This window comes from Natrix helvetica (assembly GCF_964273705.1).
Source record: "Natrix helvetica genome assembly, chromosome: 10".
NCBI lineage: Eukaryota > Metazoa > Chordata > Lepidosauria > Squamata > Natricidae > Natrix > Natrix helvetica.
In genome coordinates this window covers 10,483,545-10,506,579 of record NC_138561.1, presented here as the reverse complement: position 1 = coordinate 10,506,579, position 23,035 = coordinate 10,483,545, and positions in this window count along the sequence as shown.

Sequence of the window (23,035 nt, the reverse complement as noted above, 5' to 3'; positions counted from 1 at the left end):
GGTGAGAGAATTATAACACTAACATCTATTTACCATCTCACACTGGACCATTATAGTCCATAAGCCATCCTGCTGGTAGTTGATTTAGGCTAAAATGTGTTAACTTTGATGACTGGATTATTTGAAGTACTGTATCTGCAAGGTGTTTTCAGTTTTGCACGGAAATCTGAAAAAAATGCCAGTGTGGTCTGCAAAAGGAGAGAGTAGAATTGCTCTCTGGGTTCAAGGCAAACATCTGGGGAAAGTACCGTTTTGTTCAGAATGGAGACATGGTTACAATCTTACTTTAGGCAATATGGAGGGAGACAACATGGATTTTAAAGACATTTGTAAAATAAAATAAAAATGCTGAAATACTATCTGGGTAAGGTAGGGTCAAAACACCAATAAATAATGAAGAGTTGCTATTTTGAACCCATCCATGAATTGCTCACTCTTTCCCCTTATTGGTTCATAGTTCTGGGCTTCTGATGATACAATTTACCCTAATTAAACATGTGTCAAGTAATTACTCTTGATCTAAAGATGATAAATTATATCTTGTAGAGCATCATTTGGCAGGCAAACAACAAGCTAGATTCAAAGGTATGTGTTTCCTTAAGTAGAAGCAAGATCTAGTTCTAATACAAGGAAAGAATTAAGCCTTGTATGTGTATCTTTGTCAGGTCCACATATGAAGATCCAATTAAACTGATTTATTGCTCGTCATGCCTATGCCCAGGAGTTTTCTCAACTAAGGGCTAGCACCTGCTTGAAGTTAGATAAGGGCCACGATAATTCAAAGGAGGTTGGACTTAGTCTACTTGAGACTATATAAGGATACTAGGCTGATCCCTCTTTTAACTCCGACCCAGGTTCTGCCACTCCTTTTCTTACAGTATTTGTGTTTTACATATAGACTTAAAAATCATTCATGCATACATATATAGATATTTGTCCTGAGTAAAATGAAGAGCAAGCTGATGTTATTTCCAGCTAGGCTGAAAACAACAACAACACAGAAACAGCAAAATGGACAGTGTAGAAGCTGCAATGCCATGTCCTGAATCAAGAGCTACGTGTGTGTATACAATGGGCTTACTAGTTGTGTAGCACCTTTTTCTCAATAATACTGCCATCTTTGGATGATGTGGAGAATATATTTCTGTACATCAAATTCTAAAAGTACCTTGTCCATTTATTTATTTACTATTAAAAATATTTTTCTTAGTATATTTCTAAAAAGGAACTCCAGCATGGAATATTGCTGGACAGGCCAATTTCTCTCTTTCCCCTCTCCTCCAATATAATGTTCAGGTTTTTTTTTTTAATGGTTATATCTAAAGTTTCTTTTTTAAATTATGTCAAGACAGATTTTAACTAACAGGCTGGGATTTGTTGGCCCTGGTAGGGATATTGAACATTTTATTACTCCTAATTCTATTACTTTAATAGCAGCCTAGCACATGGGAATTGTAGAGGTGAGGTTTTTCCTAACATTATCGCCATGCCAAGAAAAAAATGTCTCTCCAAGACATTTTTGTGTCTCCTGTGTATCGGTTGCAATGTATAAAAGCTGGACCCAAACTACAATTCACTCAGTGCCGTACTATTTTCTCAATAATCTTAGAATCTGTTTTAAAAAGAAAGACGGTTCCTTTTCCCCAAGAAATTGCTTTCATTTTTTAAAAAAATATATGTAAAACTTTTATTTCCCAACATTTGCATTTCAAGAGTACTTTTCTCTATATTTTCATAGGCTACACTACACATAGTATGCACATTCTCTCACCCCCAGTGGTAGGATTCGGCCAGTTCGCGCTGGTTCGGGTGAACTGGTTGTTAAATTATTCACCCAACCCCACTATCAAAGTGATCCCGGGAGCTGTGCCGCGATGGAGAAATGGACAACCGAAAGGTCAGCGTGAAGGAAGAAGGCAACTTTCCCTCTTTTTCCTCCCTGATCCTCCTTCTTCCCTTGTGCCGGCTGCTCCATTACCTGTTTCTCCATTGCAGTGCAGCACCCAGGGTCCACTTTGACAGTGTGTGTGTGTGTGTGTGTGTAATTTCACAACTGGTTTGCCCAGGGTCAGGATGGCCATCACAGGAGGCTCATCCCGCATGTGCGGTAGAGCTGGAAGATGGGGATGGGCCACGCCTCCCACAACAGACAACCTGACCCTGGGCAAACCAGTTGTTAAATGTATTTATTTTTATTTGATGTATTTAGTTTCTCAAACATGTACGAGATAAAGTCTAAACACGGACATGAACACATTAAACGAGCACAAATAAATCGGGACAGTAGGGCAGGGATGATAGGCACGTTGATGCGCTTATGTACGCCCCCTTACAGACCTCTTAGGAATGGGGTGAGGTCCACGGTAGACAGTTTAAGGTCGAAGCTGTGGGGGTTTGAGACTGCAACAACAGAGTCAGGGATAGCATGCCAGTCATTGACTCCTCTGTTGCTGAAGTCGTATTTTCTGCAATCGAGTTTGGAGCAGTTTACTTTGAGTTTGTATCGATTGTTTGCCCGTGTATGATTGAGGTTGAAGCTGAAGAAATTGTTGATGTGTAGGACATTGTAGCAGACAGTTTTGTGTACTATGCTTAAGTCAGGTTGACCAAATAAATAAATAAATAAATAAATAAATAAATAAATAAATAAATAAATAAATAAATAAATAAATAAATAAATAAATAATAAATAAATAAATAAATAAATAATAAATAAATAAATAAATAATTTGAATCCCACCACTGTCTCCCTCCCCCCCCCCCGTTTATCACACCATAATTTGTACAAGAATTAAAAGAGCAGCAGTTGATCCTGCTTTGGAATCTACATTTTGCTACATTTTAGACCAGACAGACTACAAACCACCCACTTCAACTTTTGCCCAAATTTGTCTTCTGTATTCCCTTGTACCATTTTTCTGCACTGGGAGGTGCTGTTCACAATCACTCGTGCCTTAGCCACTTCCGGAATGGATTACTACAATGTAATTTACATGGGGCTCTCCTCGGAGACTAGTATCCAAAAGCTTCAACCTAGTCCACGCAAAGGTAGCTCATGCAGTTATCCACACAACCATTTTATTTCTCTCCTTCACCAGTTGTCCTGGTTTCCAATAGATTTTCAAATGCAATTCTAGGTGCTGATTGCTATCTATGAAGCCGTACATAACATGGGGCCAGGTTGTTCCAAAGGTGCTTTTTCAAGAGGCAACTGGACTTCCTTGTTTTTCTTTGAAGAATGCAAATGACCAGCTGTCTCCAAGGAGTATGAATCCTTCCATTCTCCACCACCCAGCTAGAGCTGAAGAAGCTTCTTGGATGAGAAATGAAACATCTTCAAAGAAAAACAACTGACAATCTCCATAGACATAGAGCCAGGTTATTTTGGTACCATGTCTAATTATTTCTACTTGTTCTTCAAGGTTTAATAGGGAGATGCTTGCTACAAATCTCACTGATTAAAACTTATTGGGCCCAGAAAATTAACTTTTCAGTTATAGTCCTTTGAGCCATCACACCTATCATACCTAACAGGGCTGTGTATTGGGATAGCATAAAGACTTGATTGTGCACCCATGTGTGAGAGTCAGGAAGTTAGTCTGGACCCATGACAAATTGTGAGTTTTATTGTTCTTGTGGATATTGTCTATGGGGCCATATAATATTGTACATTGGAGAATGAGCATATTGTTACTTTCTAAATGTTACTATTCTCTCTAAAAGCTGTTAGTACAGAGAATTTCTGTGGCAAGATGGAAAATCATGCAAATCATATCAATCAATTAATAAACATTCTAATTGCTGGAATTCCAATAATTCAATGCATGAAATAATCCTCTTATAGTATAGCATATCAAGGCTATGGTTTTCCCAGTTGCAATGTATAGCTGTGAAAGTTGGACCATGAGAAAGGCTGAGTGCCAAAGAATTGAAGCTTTTGAACTATGGTGCTGGAGAAGACTCCTGCAAGTCCCTGAGACCAGAGATAGTATTCAGTAGGTTCTGATCAGTTCTGGAGAACTGGTAGTGGAAATTTTGATTAGTTCTGAGAACGGGTAAATACCAGCTCTGACTGGCCCTGCCCCCATCCATCTCTGCCTCCTGAATCCCAACTGATCAGGAGGAAATGGGGATTTTGCAGTAACCTTTCCCTTGAGTGTAGATGGATTAGAGATTTTACAGTATCCACACCCACCAAGCCATGCCAACACAACCAGTAGTAAAAAAAAATGAATCCCACTACTGCCTTGGATTGCAAGATGATTAAACCGGAGGAGATCAACCCTGATTGCTCTTTAGAAGGCCAGATCCTGAAGATAAAACTCAAGTACTTTGGCCACCTAATGAGAAGGAAGGACTCCCTGGAGAAGAGCCTCATGCTGGGAAAGATTGAGGGCAAAAGAAGAAGGTGATGGCAGAGAATGAAGTGGCTGAATGGAGTCACTGAAGCAGTCAGCGTGAGCTTAAATGGACTCGAGAGGATGGTAGAGGACAGGAAGGCCTGGAGGAACATTGTCCATGGGCTCACGATGGGTTGGACACGACGTCGCAACTAACAACAACAAGTTGATTGCAACTTTCAACTCATGGCTGTCAATTGTTAATATGATTCCACGAAGTCATCCACAGAATGTATAATTCAGCTAACACCCTACTTGCAGAAATAAATAAATAAATGGTGAATGCAAAAGATGTGCCTCATGTTTTAAATAAGAACACCGGAAAGATCCCTTTTGATTTCATGATATACAGGATTACATTTCAGGTTGTCCTCCATCTTATACCGTTTTCCTTGTGCAAAGGTAATCATCCCTAACACATACTTTAACCCTGCAGGCTGTAAGATTATACCACAACATCTATTCTTACAAATAATATACACGAAGAAAATGATTTGCAAATATGCCTGCGGGCTTGATTTAGCAGTGGAGTCATATAGCTTTATTAAACTTTTACAGAAGGTCCCCTGTGATTAATTTCTAACCTGAATATTATCAAGAGTCTATCTTGCATAGAAATGGTGCAATTTGTTGTTTTGAGCTAAAAGGTATTGTTTGTTTCTTCTTTTCCCATTCCAAGCCTTATTGGGAGAACTGGGATGCGTGCATTTATTGTTTTCAGCATGAATGCCTGTGTCTCTGTCTCCCTTTGAATCGCCAAATCACTTCAGAAGGCTTTGAACTTAGTTTCAGTCCACTGCAGAGACGTATCTCTGGAGTATAGTTTTCAAATGTTATTTCCATCAAAAAAGGCGGCATTGTAAATTATAAGCGACTTAGGGACTGGATTGCTTTAGCTGGCAGGAAAGGCCAGACCTCTGACAGCTGGATCAATCTTTTAGCAGGTGGCTGATGGGAAAACTGCCTTTTGGAGGGGGCGCTCCCAAAAGCCTGATTAGAAAAAAAATGCTGTGATGCTATGTGGTTTAGGACATGACATATTAACCCAGTGATGAGCAGACATAATGAGCTCTCTGTTCTAATCGAAATAAGACAGACAGACTGGTGTTGGTAACTTCTTCTAGACAAACAAGATTTTCCCCTGTTCCAGATTCCATATTGCTTGGCGACATGAACTCAAATTGCCAAGTGAATTCCAGCTCTGTGTTTAATAAGAACTTCCCACCTCGTTAAATATAAGAACTAGTTGAGCTGCGATCACAGCTGAATTTGCCTAGCTGAATTTCAGGTTTGTCAACGGTTTTAGCACTAGCACTTAGGGTTATATACTGCTTTATAGTGCTTTACAGCCCTCTATAAGTGGTTACAGAGTCTGCATATTGCCCCCAACAATCTCATTTTACTGACTTCAGAAAGATGGAAGTCTGAGTCAACCTTGAGCCGGTCAGGATCGAACTTCTGGCCTTGAGCTGAATTAGCCTGAACTACTGCAATCTAACCAATGTGCCACACTCAGAGAGATGGCAGAGTCATCTTCCTTTGGTGGTTATGACACTCTGCTGATAGAATCACTGATCTTCATTCTCTAACTAATGAGACATTTCTTTACATTAGCAGATAAATTAAGTTTCGGGGATGATGCTTTAAAAGTTTATGACAAGTGTTTGATTTTGAGAAGCTGATACAGACAGAATTCTCCAGGCCATTCCCATGCAAATAGCCATGATGAACTGTTCTTAGCATTTGAGATCAACCATTGTTAGTTTTTTCTCTCTCTCCCTCTCCCTCCTTCTCCCTCTGTGTGTGTTTGTGTGTGTGTGTGTGTGTGAGAGAGAGAGAGAGAGAGAGAGAGAGGGAAGGAGGAAGGGAGAGAGAGAGAGAACTAACAGAATAATTATTCCCACAATAGTGGGAATAATCCCGCTGATCCCACTGGATCCCATATCCAGTGAAGATAAATTTAGAGAGAGTGAAGGATCGCCACAAAGAAGAGGGGATCAGCTAATTTTCCAAAGCACCAGAAGGCAAGATAAGAAACAATGTAGAGAAATTAACCAAGGAGAAAAGTAACCTAGAACTCAGAGAAACTTCCTAACTGAGGAAAATTAACAAGCGTAACAGCGTCCCTTCAGAAGTTGTGGATGCTTCATCATTGGAGGTTTTTAAGAAGAGATTGGACAGTCACTTGTCTCAAATTGTATAGGGTCTACTGCTTGAGCAGGGGGTTGGATTAGAAGACCACCAAGGTCTCTTCCAGCTCTATTCTGATTGATTGATTGATTGACCCCAAGTCTTCCTATGAGTTATTCTGACAGATGGGGAACTGAACTTGAATCCTTCCAGGTTAAGTCACCCACTGACTGATGATTCTCATTATATTGCACAATTGCTTGGATCCATAACTGCTGGAGAACCTAGCAAGGAAGGGAAAAAATTAGCACGTCTGCTTCTACGTGCAAAAGACTCTACCCCTTCATTTCTGCATTTCTGCACCCTGCGTAGGTGGGTGTTGATCAGCCTTCTGATAGGTTCAAATAGGTGAGGCTTATCTCACAGTCAACATCAGGTTTCAAATAGGTGAGGTTTATCTCGCTGCCGGCATCCGGCAGTTCATCCCCCTGCAGTGGGAGATAAGATTAGAGGGCCTTGATCCTCCCTCTGTAGGAACAAGACCTCAATCTCTCACTGTCTCTCTTTAATCAGGTTCCTATTTTAGCTGCCACAAAGCTGTCAACAAAAGAAAATAAGATATCCCCCCTCTAGGGGTTAAATTGGATTTCTCAGTGTGCAAATGTGCCTCAGAGTGGGGGGAGGGAAGTCCCACCTGTACCCTCCATCAGGCAAATTACTTCTGACTTTTAATTTATTTCTCCAGGAAATGGAAAGGTATGGCATATCCAAAGTCAATAGGGAATAAAGAACGAGGTGTAATCAGACTCCTCACCAATCCAGACCCCCTTCCCTCTTTCCCTGTCAGATTTAATAGGTTTTCCAGCCACACAATTTATAGAAGGTATGTCAGCTCCTTTTGCTCAGCTCTTTATTAAGGACTTGGCTAGTTAATGATTCCAGCAAGTTTGTTTGTTGTTTGCATCTTTCATCCTGTTTTTCTCTCCTCTTCTCCACCCCCCTCCACCTGCCATGGCATCTACATCTATAACCTTACCTATACCTGTTTATATCTTCCATAGCCATCTACATATACAATTTTATCTATACTTCTCTGCCATGGCCGTCTACATATATAAACTCACCTATATTTTCTTATATTTGCCATGGCATATATAACCTTACCTATACATTTTTATATCTGCCATGGCCATCTACATATATAGTCTCACCTATATATTTTTATATCTGCCATGGCCATCTACATATATAACCTTACCTATACTTTCTTCTATACATTTGGAACATTAGCTTTCTACTGACATAATTGAGTTTTGCGTTTTGAGTTTTATTAAATTTATATACTGCCCCCCTCTCCCCGCAGGGACTCAGGGCGGTGTACAGACAGTACATATAAAACAACAAAGCAAGAACAACAAAACATTAGACAACCAACATAAACATACGGTCTGTAAAATACCCGAACTCATTTCAAGTTAAAAACAGTCTAAAACCAAATTAAAACCCCAAAATTTACAATATTAAAAAGCCATCCAGGAAGGTCAGTAATAGATTGTGCTTATAATTACGATTAGGCCAGGCCGGCTAGTCGGAACAGGTGGGTCTTGAGTTTCTTACGGAAGGAGCGGAGATCAACAGTAGTTCTAATATCAGGGGGGAGTTCGTTCCAGAGGGTTGGGCCCGTCACAGAGAAGAGGAGCATTCCCTTAAATGCATCGCAGAGTGATGTTCATTTTGAAGGTGATTAAAAAAAAGCATTAGATTTCACAGACTTATTAAGAGTTATAATAAGTTGATTTGTCACCTCTCAATTGAATGTTCCTTGGAATAACTAGAACTAGAATGTGATTTTAAAACATGAAATACATGAATTGTCTCCATACATGAAAGGGAGGGATCTGGAAAATTATCATTATGATTATCATCATCATGAAACTTTTTAGAGAACATCAGGACAATTGTCAAGGTTCTTTTCCTCTTTTGAAGATTCTCAACAACCCTAAGAGGAAAATAAGTTAAGGAGTAGTTAATCAGCCATTGTTAAGCAGTGAGATGTGTAGAGGATAAGGGGTTTTATTTTATTTTTTACTTCCAACACTCTAATCATTACAATAAATGCAGTCAGAATCCCGGTTTGTTTGAATTTTAATTTGTAGAGTATTGTACATTGTGTCGGGATTCCAGGTAAAACCCCTAAAAAAAGAAGACTCAGAGGATTGGCATTCCTCAAAGTTCCATTTTATTAGAGATGTCATATTGGCACATCTGGGAAAACCCGAATCTGAAAGTTTCCAAGATTTCCCCACTCAAAATAAGATTCAAATCCCTGCCCAGCACCCACATGTCCATCACATGGTCCAATCAAGCATCATCCCAACTGGAGATGCCTCCCAGTCACGCCATTCCATGTGTAGGGCAAGATGTCCTTGACTTTCTGAGAAAGGAATGACTATATCTACCCCACTCCATATAATTCCCCCTTCCCAGTTTCCCACAACAATAAATGTGGCAGGCCTGAAGGCCTAATACAAAAGATGGCTTCCAGACCTGACACACTGATGGATAGTATGAAAAAGGGAAAACATCAGGAATTTAGAAAACAACTAAGCCACCTTTCCACTTAGAAAGACCTATGGATAGATCTCTCTATCAGCTGAAGTCCAGGAACAGGAATGTAGGATGAGAGACGAGTTCCTTCAAGAGGAAGACAGGTCACCCACCAGCTTTGTAGCTGCAAAGTTACTTAAGATAGGTGGTCGAGCTCATGTTTGCTATTTTGACTAATCCACAGTTGAGCCAAAAATAAATCACTTCAGCTGCCAAATGCAAGATTAGGCAGAAAAACAAATAACTTTTTTTTCCAGAAAAGTATCTAATTTTTGCTTTGTTATTGTTGTTAGTTGCAAAGTCGTCTTCAGCCCATCATGACCCCATGGACAATGTTCCTCCAGGCCTTCCTGTCCTCTACCATCCTCTGGAGTCCATTCAAGCTCAGGCTGACTGCTTCAGTGACTCCATCCAGCCACCTCATTCTCTATCGTCTCCTTCTTCTTTTGCCCTCAATCTTTCATAGCATTAGGCTCTTCTCCAGTAAGTCCTTTCTTCTCATTAGGTAGCCAAAGTAACTGAGTTTCATCTTCAGGATCTGGCCTTCTAAAGAGCAGTCAGGATTGATCTCTAGGACTAACCAGTTTGATCATCTTGCAGGGAGTCGCAGTTTTCTCCAGAACCATATTTCAAAGGCCTTGATTCTTTGGCGCTCAGCCTTCCTTATGGTCCAACCTTTACAGTCATCCATTGCAACTGGGAAAACCATAGCCTTCACTATACACACTTTTGTTGGCAGGGTGATGTCTCTGCCTTTTAGTACGCTGTCTAGATTTGCCATAGCTTTCCTCCCCAGGATTTTTGCTAAGGATTTGCAATTATCTCCACGCCTGTTAATATCACCTCTATTTGTTAATAACAGCCCGCTTTGCACATGCTCATCTGCTGGATTAATTTGCAAGCCATCCTTTGCACCGAGTAACTTTTTCAAAATGCCAATAGATGGCGTCCGTTTGCACACTCCAGAGCTTTAAAAGCTTTCCATTCTGGTTGTCGCCCTGTGAATCTCTGGAATGGCAAATTATCTGACGAATTCAGCACGCGTTGTTTCCTCCCCCCCCCCACGCTCCTTTGCCCCCTCCCTTCTGCTCCTGCTTTTCTTGTGAATATTCAATGTACTAACTGTTACTTGTGTGACAGCATTCAGATTTAATCCTGCCACCACCAGGAAGGCTAACATTTCAATTATACTTGATCGTAATTTGTTTGAAATTCCAAAAGGCCAAGGAAAGAAATCAAGGAAGCAATTTTCCCTAGTAATAGCATCAGCATAACACAGAAGAGACCAGAAAGAAAAGAAAAAAAAAGAAAGAAAGCATAAAGACAGATTATCTTCTGCAGCTTTTTCATGTTAATTTCACTTTCTGTCAATAGGCAGCAGCCTAAATAAGGCAGGGTGGTATTGATTTACAGAGACTGTAGCAGGTGATCTGCCAACATCTCTGGGCAATATTCATGGAGATTGTCAGAAAAGTACTAATTGTATTCCTTTTTGAAAAATACCTTGGAGATGTTGCTTTTCTTTCTTTTTCCTGCAAGCCCTCCTCAGCTCTACCTTTAAGATCACAGGAACAATTCTTGAGAAATAAAGTAAAGGTAAAGGTTCCCCTCACACACATGTGCTAGTCGTTCCTGACTCTAAGGGGCGGTGCTCATCACCGTTTCAAAGCCGAAGAGCCAGCGCTGTCCGAAGAGGTCTCCGTGGTCATGTGACCAGCATGACTAAACGCCAAAGATGCACGGAACGCTGTTACCTTCCCACCAAGGTGGTTCCTATTTTTCTACTTGCATTTTTACATGCTTCAAACTGCTAGGTTGGCAGAAGCTGGGACAAGTAATGGGAGCTCACTCCATTATGCGGCGCTAGGGATTCGAATCGCCAAACTGCTGACTTTTCTGATCGACAAGCTCAGCATCTTAACCACTGAGCCATCGGGTCCCCTTTCTTGAGAAATAGAGCCGGCATAAGTTTTAATTATAATGATAGTGATTAGAACACCAATGCTGTTCACCCAGGTATCTATCTCCAGGTTTACGTCTCTTATCAATGTTTCCCAAATTACTTTTCAAAGTTCTCCTCAAAATCCTTCTTTGCATTTTTTTGGGTGGTGATGATGATGGAGGGAGACAGGAATAATAGTCAACATAGCCAACGTTTTGGAGGACACATTAGACCTAAAATCACAAGGAGTTTTGCTTTTCATATAGCAATTCAGAGAGCCAATGGTTAAGAAACAGGTTAGATAGCTTTAGGTGGTGAATTCAAGTCCCACCTCAGCCCTGAAAACCAGCTGGGTGACTTTGGGTCAATCACCAGGAGACTTTGAATTCTAACCTTGCCTTAGCTATGAAAGCCCACTGGGTGAATTTGGACCATTCACCAGGAGACTGTGAGTTCTAGTCCCACCTAAGCAGTAAAGAAAAGCTAGGTGACTTTGGGACAGCTACTGTCTCTCAAGCCACTCCATAGAGTTGTGATTGTGAGGAAAATAGGAGGAGAAAGGTATGTTGAATATGTTCACCATGTTGGGTTGTTTGTAAAAAACAATAAAGGTGGGATAGAAATAAATACATTATTTCTCTGTCCTATGACTCTGTTAATACTCTCTTGAAGAGGATGCTGCTTGTGTTCCAATAGGAGTTCACTCTTCCTCTTCACGGGAGTTTCTAGAAGAAATATTTCTTCTCAATACTCTCATTGTTACTACAGCCACTGCTATAGACAGTACTCAAAGGAAAGAAGTGACAAGGTATGTCATGAAATAAAATCCTTCCAAAAACTTATCCACAAAATAAATATATCAGGAAACCTTCTACAAACATCTCAAGTTTCCATTCCATTTTATGGGGAACAAACTTGTATTTTTCTTGATGTGGGGGTAGTGGACTATATTGCCAGAAGAAGAATATGCATCTAAAACTAAAGGTCTATGAACAGCCCTCTCTTAACAGAAGGGGAGAGATAAAACACCATCTGTCTCCAGTCTACAACACAATCCTCTCAGCAGCTCCACACCCATTTGCACCACTCAGGTGACCCTAAGGCAGCGGTTCTCAAATAGTGGGGCGCGCCCCCCTGGGGGGGCGCGAGGCTCCGTAAAGGGGGGCACGAAGGCTCCCTTTCCATCTGGGTGCAACGGCGGTGAAGGCGTGGGCGAGGCATAATATATCCCGCCTGGAAGTGGCAGCACTTCGGACTGTGGATTTTCATTGGAGCCGCGGGCTGGAGCTGTGCAAGAAGCCTGCTCGGGCGGGGGTGGGAGGGAGGGAAGCATGGGACCGCCCGTCTTCGCCACCGCGTAGCTCGCCTCCCCGCCAGCAGCTCTACCGCCAGCATTCCGTCTGGAAGCTCCACCGCAACAGCCGCTGTTGGGGAAGGGACAAAGGGGCGGCGGTCACCCGATCTTGCCACCGCCACCCCTTCGCCCCTGGTAACGGCGACTGTTGTGCTGCTGCTTCCAGCTGGGATGCTGGAGGAGCTGCTGGCAGGGAGGGAGGGAAGAAGGGCAGAAGGGAGGTGGAAGGAAGGAAAGAAAAGCAGACACGCCGGAGGGAAAGAGGAAAGAAGGCAAGCAGGCAGGAAGGAGGCAGAAGGAAGGAGGGAAGAATGGAACTGGAAGGGAGGCAGGGAAGGAGGGAGGGAGAAAGGAAGGATAGGAGGATAGGGAAAGAGGAAAGAAGGCAGGCAGGCAGAAGGGAGGGAGGTGCAAGGAAGGAAGGAAGCATAGATAAGCAGGAGGGAAAGAAGGCAGGCAGGCAGGAGGAAAGAGGAAGGAGGGAACTGGAAGGGAGGCAGGGAAGGAGGGAGGGAGAAAGGAAGGATAGGAGGATAGGGAAAGAGGAAAGAAGGCAGGCAGGCAGAAGGGAGGGAGGTGCAAGGAAGGAAGAAAGCATAGATAAGCAGGAGGGAAAGAAGGCAGGCAGGCAGGGGGAAAGAGGAAGGAGAGAACTGGAAGGGAGGCAGGAAGGAAGGGAAGGAGGAAGGGAGGGTGGAAGGAAGGATAGACAAGTAAGAGGGAAAGAGGAAAGAAAGCATGTGACTACGGTGGGAGACGAGGAAAGACCGGTGTGCTATGTTATGCAGAGGTGTACTTATAACAATTTTATAGACAAATGATACTATTTACAGTCACGCGGGGGGGGGACGCGAAATGTTTTCTTCTTCCTAGGGGGGGCATGACAGAAAATAATTGAGAAGCACTGCCCTAAGGACACAGATAAATTTCCAGGTGGCCTCAACAACTTGCTAAAAGAATGCAAACGACTAGCTGTCTGCAAGGGGTCTAAATCCTTGCATTCCCCATCATCCCCTCAGAGCTGAAGAAGCTTCTTGGATGAGAAGTGAAACATCTTCAAATAAAAAAAAAACCAGAAAGTCCAGTTGCCTCTTGAAAAAAAGCACTTTGGGGACATGCATCTATAGCGTCAAGACGTTTGTTGCTCCTAAAAACTATTAACTAAGTGGGGCTTAGATATAACTGTCCTCATCCAACATTTTTGCCTCCCTGCTTTGGAACTCGATGGTAGAGGGATTTTAAAACTAGAGAAAAGAAAATCTATAAGAACAGCATCCTATCAGAAACTAATCAATATTTCTTCCCCTAGGAATTTCTGAAATTCTTATTTAAATCACAGAACCCCGTCCTTGGCATTACCTTCCATAAATTGTATATTATAGCTATATTAATATGGACATTTTTGCTGGCTGCAAGGATATGGCTTGGCTATTTATTATGGTAGGATCAAAAGCCAAGGACTTTTCTTTTCAGACTTAAAGGCGGCAGTGAGGCCACATGCTTTGATTGGTTATATTTTTGGTTATGATTTGCGACCCCAAAATTCTTGATGAAAAATGTTGTGGTTATCCTTTCTGATTTTATTGCTCCCTTGGATGTTGATCTTTTCCCAGCTGTGTTAACTTATGTCTTTTAAGAGTATGATTTTCTTTTTAACCCACTATATGTTTATTTAAAAGTGAGCATTTTACAGCTTTGTTACTTCTTCTAAAGTTCTGGCTGAGAAGCATCATGGAAACCAACACAACTTTTTCTCATTTCTCAATCCTGCCTTAAATGAATTTTGTTTTCTTAGGTCAGAGACCAGGATGACCAGTAGATGAAAGATGAGATTAAGATATCATCATCAGAGTTGGAAGGAACCTTGGAGATCTTCTAATCCAACACCTTGCTCAAGCAGGAAACCCTATACCATTTCAGACAATTGGTTGTCCAATCGCTTCTTAAAAACTTCCAAAGACAAGCCATTTCACTGATTGATTACTCTCATTGTCAGAATGTATGATGGAAATAACTATATAACACTGAAATTTTATACAATTACATTAGGAATAAAACTATAAAACCTTACATACTTTGCATGGAATGTTGCATTTAACTCCATTGGGTTTTTTCCCCAGGTCTTAAAACTCATAAGATTACATTTTGCTCATCAGGCTAGAGAAAAAATGAATAAAGTTGTATGCCTTCAAATTATTCTGGTATATATATATAATTAATTAATTTAAAAAGGTCCAGATTTTATTTACTCGTTTAATTTATGTGCCACTACATACAAACACCAGGAAAAATAAAAAAATATGAAATTCTCATAGAATGATTAGGACTGGTGCATTTATTTCCTAGGAGGACATGAGTTTAGAATTTTGCTTCCCCTGGCTTCAGGATCCCCTATTATTCTGCCCCATCTGGAACACCCTCATTCAAATTTCATCTCAAATTTCAAATTGCACCCTCTCCCAAGGTTCAATGGTACACCAATCTGCAGCAAAAGCTAGTCCTTTAAGAAGAGAATACTTCTCTTTCTAAAAATCATCACCAACCTCTCTTCCTGGGCTCTTCCTTTTGAGCTAATGCTAATCTGCTGCTTCTCCCTAGGTAGGAATGACTCATCCCACTGGCAAAGCTGTCACTTACTGCTGGCTCCTGAGGAGTACCTTTTGAAAGTGCAGATTTGGCTAAGTAGGATAAAGCTGAATTGACAGTCAGAGAGAAAAGAATTCCAGGAAACTACTTGAATCTTTTTATGGTCACACTTCTGCATGCATACCTGCAGATTCACATCAAGTCTGAGATTGCCTCTGATAATAGAACTAAATTCTAAAAGTCATTCCTTCCTTTCCTCCCTCCCTTCTCATTCCCATCCCTCTCTCCTTTCCTTCCTTCCTTCCTTCCTCCCTCCCTTCCTTCTCATTCTCATCTCTCTCGCTCCTCTTTCCTTCCTTCTCATTCCTATTCCTCCCTTCCTTCCTATCTTCCTTCCTTCTTGTGTATGTGGATTTTTTCCTCTTTTTTTTCTTGCTTTCCTGTTGGGTTCTATGCCATTGGAATTTCAGCTTCATTTGATTTATTTATTTTACAGTTGTATATGCTTCTCACTCTCAAATGTTAACCTACAACATTTTTTGATTTGTTATTTTTCAGAGTCCGGGACTTGCTATTTATCAATGTTGTCTGTACTCCTAGAAGTATTCTATGGATACATATCAGCATGTCTTTTTATATTCTTCATCTAGATGATGCTTTTTGCCTGAAAATGTCAGAACTGTGACATTCTTTACTCTGTATTTGACTTATACAGCATGTTTTGTTTTACTCAGCTAAATACTTGCAAAGATGCCGTTAATCTAATAATGGCATCTATAACCTAATAATATAGATATAGCTAATGCTCTTGGTTGTGCTTCATTATCTGAACTACCATACAGGGTTAACCACAATCTTGCAACACAGAAAAATTTCTCCCTTCCTTTCCGTTTTCTTTCTTGAAAACTGGGGTGCCCCTTTTGAAATGTTTCCCAACTATTCCTCCTTCTGTGGGCTGAGGCATCTTTTCCATGCTTGTTGGCTAGTCTGAGATTCTCCCTTCTGCCTCCCAAGGTAATTCTCACAGACCATTACAACTCCTTGGAACACACGTCACCTATACAAAAGGAGCAGATCCTAAATCATGCTTCTGTAATCATCTACTCTCTTACAACACCCCCAAAGATACTGCTACCAGAAAGAACCAGATTGTTTCTGATTGAAATAATAATGATAGCAGTGAGAAAAGAATACCATTTTGATATTTGAGTAATATGGCAGGTTACTGAAGGTTTTCTATAAGTTCCTCACAAGGATTGTGGAATCTAGTATGACACAAGGCCAGTTGGATGAGTGTTTGGTTCCTACTTGTAGAACACTGAATTAGTGTCTACTGCTCACCAAATATAAAGCCAATCTTTACTGAACTCCAGTTGAATAAAGGTAAAGGTTCCCCTTGCACATATGTACTAGTTGTTCCCAACTCTAGGGGGCGGTGCTCATCTCTGTTTCAAAGCAGAAGCACCAGCGCTGTCCGAAGACATCTCCATGGTCATGTGGCCGGCATGACTAAATGCTGAAGGCTCAAGGAATGCTGTTACCTTCCCACCAAAGGTGTTCCCTATTTTTCTACTTGCATTTTCACATGCTTTCTAACTGATAGGTTGGCAGAAGTCGGGACAAGTAATGGGAGCTCACTTCATTACGTGGTGCTGGGGATTCAAACCGCCAAACTTTCTGATCAACAAGCTCAGCATCTTAGCCACTGAGTCACCGCATCCCTTGGTCCTATCCAGTTGGATAGCTGCATTGAAATGGAAGCCTCAAATAATACAGTGTATCTTGCTTGTTGTTTATGTCCAGAAAACAAAATCTACAGTTTAGAAAGAACTCCAACACAGTACCTGGAGCTAGTCCTGAAAATTTGGACAGTTCCACATCTTTCTCACATCACTTAATTAAGGAGAAAGAGTTTCATTTTCTGTCCCTATCAAATTCTTCACTGGCTTTTGCTCTTTGAAATAACATTAATTACCTTCATTGTCAAATTTGCAACTCTGCTTCCCCCCACACACACACTGCAGAAGCTTCACAGCCAGATCAATCTATAGATAGCACAGCAAAGATCAAATATGAGAAGAAGCTAAAGCAAATGTGGCCCATTGGTGAAGGGGGGAAGAAGAGGTACAATCTGCCATCTACAAGTAAAAAAAAAAAAAAAGCAACATTTTGCAACATAAATGCGCTGTAACATCCAGACTAAGAATCCACCATAAAGTGTTGATGGCCGATAATATTGAAGCAGTGCCTTTTTGTTTTGGATGGATATTTTTTTAAAAAAATGATGCAGGAGATAAACACACACACGCATGCATGCATGCATGCATATATTCATCTCACTTAATGGAAGATAATGTGTTTATTCTACTTCCCTTCCCTTTATAGCAATGAAGTGGAAACAGAGAAGCATGCACTGAATTCATTTGCATCCAGCATGCAGTCTGACAGCTTAACTTCCATCTGGTAGTGATTGGGTCCCCTGCTATGCCCAGCAAATGTTGCAGGGAGCAATGGAGATGGGAAGCAAGGAGCCTTAAGGGATCTTGTCATGCCACTTTAATAATTATTTGTGCTCCTATGCAAATCGTCCTGAGTAGGAACAGGAGAAAACTTACATCCCAGGTCACTTGCTTGCCTCACTAATGCTTAGCGAATTGGAAAGGATAATGTTTCCGCTAAATTCAGTGGAGATGCAACAGTCTGATATGAATTAAGCATTAATGGAAAGATTTTTTGTTTATTTGTTTCCCTGACCGTGAATTGAAAAAGGATCTATTCCCAAGGATCAGGAAGAACCCTAAAGCTGCGCTTAATAGGCTGTGTCATATAGACTTGGCCATTATTCAACTACTGTAAGTAACTGTCTGAATTATCCCTATAGATCATTGCTCACAAAAGGCAATAAGAAATATATAGGATTCCTTTATGAAATTTCTCCATATGAAGTCACAGGGTAACAAATAGGTGTCATAACTCCTGGTTCAGCATATGGTTCATACACGGTGGATGAATTCTCAACATCTCCAGAATAGACCTGAGAAAGTTCCTTCTTTGTGAGGGTTTGGATATCCGCTACCAGGCCGAGTCAAGGAAAGTACTTTAGGCTGATTAAGGTAAAGGTTCCCCTTGCACATATGTACTAGTTGTTCCCGACTCTAGGGGGTGGTGCTCATTTCCGTTTCAAAGCCGAAGACCCAGCGCCGTCAGAAGATGTTTCCGTGGTCATGTGGCCAGCATGACTAAATGTCGAAGGTGCATGAAATGCTGTAACCTAGGTCGTCCGTATTTTTCTACTTGCATTTTTTTATATGCTTTAGAACTTCTAGGCAGAAGCTGGGAATGGAAGCTCACTCCGTTACGCGACGCTAGGGTTTCGAACGGCCAAAATTGCCAACTTTTCTGATTGAGAAGCTCAACATCTTAGCAACTGAACCACCGGGTCTATGATATGTTATGAGTCATATTACTGATATGACTCATTCAAAGATATGAGAGACAGGGAGACATAAAGAGCGTAGGGTCTCCTCTTAAAAATATATCTGACTCGATATATAGATTATAAATTGGAAGCCCAGTTGTGGGTAATTTTTTTAGTGCTGTTGTAACTTTGAATAGCTTCTAAAGAGATGGTTGTAAGTCAAGGAACGAACACACACACACACACACTGTATTTTTCCATGTATAAGACACTTTTTCTTAAATATATTTCTTAAAAACATTTGCTTGAAAAGTGAGGTGCATCTTATACAAAGGAGGCTGAGGATCTATCTATCTATCATCTATCTATCTATCTATCTATCTATCTATCTATCTATCTATCTATCTATCTATCTATCTATCTATCATCTATCTATCTATCTATCTATCTATCTATCTATCTATCTATCTATCTATCTATCTATCTATCTATCTATCTAATCTTCCAGTGGATGGCTTGGATGTGCTTCTTTGTTAAGAGCCCAGTAATCTGATTTCTGCAAGCATTGTTTCATTTTTCCTAGCAGTCTATGCATCCCAGCTTCTTTGGGAAGCCCCCATCAGGAAAATAAATGCTTAATTTACTATTAAATGAAAGACATTTTTTCATACTGTGCTGTGTTTTTTTACAAGGAAGTAAACACTTCCTTCTCTAGAGCAAAACCTCCTGGTTTTGTCACCATCACATACAGGCTTACTTAAAACACTCAAACAGAAGGAGTGTTTTTTTCTTTCTTTCCCCAAAGCAAGATCTTTCTTCATTTGTAACACCTTTTCTAAATCTACCTGGGGTATCCATTTACTGTTTATAATGCAACCCTACAGTCACCCTTGGAAACAAGTCAAAAGTTACCAGCAAGCCAAGGAACTGCAAACATTAGTTACAGTGACAGCCTAAATGTAACGTAATTCCTATAATATACACAGTTAGTTGCAAGTCCAATTTCAAATGTCCTGCCTGGCTGTTGTAAAAAACCATGCTGTTATTGTAATGAGCACACAGACCTTTTCTTGTTCTGCTTTTTAGTTCTATATTCAGGTTCAATTGGTTGCTTGTTTTAAGCACTTGTTATACATGGCAAAAGATTTCACAAAACCCCAAGCGCTTCCTCAATATACCCAAGATTGCAGCAGTCTGCTATTATGGGACAAGGTTGGAAGTAACTCAGAAGTTCTATTTTATTTCAATTTTAATGGATATTCCCGTGTTTAAAATCTGGGTATAACGTTCAGAATCCAGAGAGCTGGATTTATAAAGGAAAAACTAACCACTAGAGCAGAGATGGTATTCAGCCAGTTCTGACTGGTATGGAGAACTAGTAGCCTAAATTTTGAGTAGTTCGGAGAATCAGCAAATAGGCCGGACCCGCCCCTGCTGCCTCCCAGCTGATATGTTTTTGTTGCCCTGAAGAGGAGAATGGAGCTGGAAAGGAGGTTAGTGGGGTGGGGAGGGAATTGGAATTTGGAAGTATCTTTCCCCCAGGAGTGGGAAGGGAATGGGGATTTTGCATTAGCCTTCCCCTGCCGCGCCCACAAAGCCACGCCCACAGAACCGGTAGTAAAAAAAAAATTTGAATCCCACCACTGCACCAGAGTGATTCTCCATCTGAAGAAGGGGGCCACCTAAGAATGAGGTTTTAATTTGCAGGGGAAGGGAGGAAGGAAGGAGATGGCAACGAAGAAATATGAAAAGGTTTACTTTCTGTTGCTGCCTAATGATTACCTGTATTTTTGAAATCCAGTTTAAGGTCACCTTGATGCAGAATAAACATGCATCTCTTCTGTGAAATTAAGAAAGTATGGATCTATAACCAGAATAATCAGATGTTGTCATTTTTTTTTTACCAACAAAGATGGATAGTTATATTAACATATAAATACAAACGTACACAAACATTCTGTCTTTATGCAAAAATTAGTAGGTCAGGAAGAAAACAAGGCTAGTGTCTATGCCACAGCTGAAAATGTTGGATATTTGTATTTCCTTGTTTTCAACTTCCTTTCTCATAGCATTTGTTTTGCATCTCTCTCCCAATTGTAAGCCCTTTCATAGGCCCCAAAATTTTATTAGATGGCATTGTTTTTCAACAAATGGATCCATATTCATGTGATTGAAGGCAAGATATCGCTGGGACTCTGAAGTGACCTACATTTTACCTACCCATAAATGCTTTTACAAAACCAATCATTTATTTTAGTTCCAAATTCTTCCCTGCTGTTGCCAGAATTTTAGATTCTTTCTCTGATCACATGATTCTGGTGTAACATTGATGATTAATAACAAAAACATTTTGTTCTTACCCAGCTCTCCAAACACGACAAACTCTCTGAAGTTAACTCAAAGATTCCTTTATTAGGAGTATCAGCATGCCTGTCAAAAAAAAATTTCTCTCTTAATGCAGGCAAACAAGTTCGTCCAGCCAGAAGTTGAATAGTTGTCTGCCATATCTATTCATTTCCACCCCCTGCCTTTTATTCCCAGAGCTAGAGTGGGGCTTCACTAGCAGCAGTGGCTCTTCCTTCCCAAGGATCGGCCCACAGATTTCCACTGCTCTCCTCTCCTCTGCCTTCTATGCTTCCGCACATTAGGCACAGGAGCCAGCTTTTCTTCCTCATCGGCCACCTCCAGACCCCGGGGCTGTTGACTCTCCATCATGGACAGCCAGATTGATGGACGGCCCAGACTCTACCTCTGTTTCTCTCTCTCTCTCTCTCTCTCTCTCTCTCTCTCTCTCTCTCTCTCTCTCTCTCTCTCTCTCTCTCTCTCTCTCTCTCTCTCTCTCTCTCTCTGTCTCTCTCTGTCATCTTCATTCCCACTTCCCGCTTGGAACTCTCAGTTTGCCTTGATGCTGACCCTGAGTCCCATGCCTCTTCCTCCTCTGATTCGACTGCTGGAGCGGCTAATGGCTAACAGGTCACAATATATTTCATTTCCTTCCTTCCTCTCTTTTCCTCCCTCCCTCCCTCCCTTCCTCTCTCCTTCCTCTTTCCCCTCTGTCCCCCTTCCATTGTAAAAGTTAGAATACCAGGTATGTTAGCAAATTATTTGCAAAGATTTTAAAAAAAGAAAACAACTCAGTGGGGAACTTTTCTTTGGTACTCAGATGTTAAATATATTTATAGCTTAATATCAAAGGAATATTTTAATAGCAAAACAATTCATCTGGATATGTGCACTGTAAACTGTCGAAACGGGGAAATCATGACTGAAGCAGACTAAACTCATCACAGACTACTTAAGAATCAGCTCTCACCCCTAAAATATGCCAAATTACAGCAAACAGATTTGGGACATATATAGAGTATGGCTTTATCGTTGTGGTTTCATTGTTTTCTTATAATAAATGATTAGCTGGTTATCATCTGGAGCGGCAAGCCCCTAGGCTACAGAACATTATCAAGAACACAAGATTCATGCAGTTTTCCTTTTAATGCTTTAATGCTCTCCCACTTTTGCACATCTCTCGGGATGTTATTCGTGTACCCCCAAAGGTACAAAGCTTTTGATACGACAGAACCAGTTTGCTTTTATTACTTTGATAAAAGCAAGAAGATTCTGCAGAAATGTCCCAAATGGTCTACCAAACTTCTTTATTAGTGAATGCATAGACGCTGAGTCTTTTTTTAAAAAAAAAAAACTTTTGCATTTCTTTTTCCGATATTTTTGCCTGGTTGACTAAAAAATCCATTTCCTTAATCAGTTGGTAACAACCTTTCCCATCGGCTGATTATTTTGGTCCTCATGATACTTCTCCCGCTTTCTCAGCCTCAGCACATTTTTTTCCTGTAGAGCTCCAATCATTTCCTAAGTATCTTGTACTGAAGCAGTAACAACTACACTTTTGCCTAAGGTGGTTTTGTGTAAAATGCCACAACAGGATCTTTCCTTGTCTCCTAGTTCCACTGACACCACTTCCCATTTATTCTGATCTCCTCCTTTGGCACAATCTTGATTTGTATTTGAAAGGAGGAGGAGGAGGAGGAGGAGGAGGAGGAGGAGGAGGAGGAGGAGAAGGAGGAGAAGGAGGAGGAGAAGAAGAAGAAGAAGAAGAAGAAGAAGAAGAAGAAGAAGAAGAAGAAGAAGAAGAAGAAGAAGAAGAAGAAGAAGAAGAAGAAGAAGAAGAAGAAGAAGAAGAAGAAAGAAGAAGAAATCCTGCTGCATTTTCTTTCTGTGAGTTTGCATTATTTTGGATTAAAGAGAATTATCTTTAAAAATCATGACAGAGAAGAGGGTTTTGAGTGTGCTAAATGGAAGAAATATTTTGTGTACTTAATGTGCAATGTTTGCATGATGTATAGGGGTGGGATTCAAAAATTTTAGCAATTGATTCTCTGTCTCATTGCTGGGTGGGTGTGGCCTACTCGGCCTCCTGCTCGACTTTCCTTGAGCCTTCGGGAGGGTGAAAACAGGCTCCCCTTGGCTCTGAAGGCCCTCCAGAGGCGGAAACGAGCTCATTTCCAGATTTCTGCAACTTCTGGGAGGCCCATTTTTCACACTCCCCAAGCTCCGGAGGTTTTCCTCAAGCCTCTGGGAGGGCA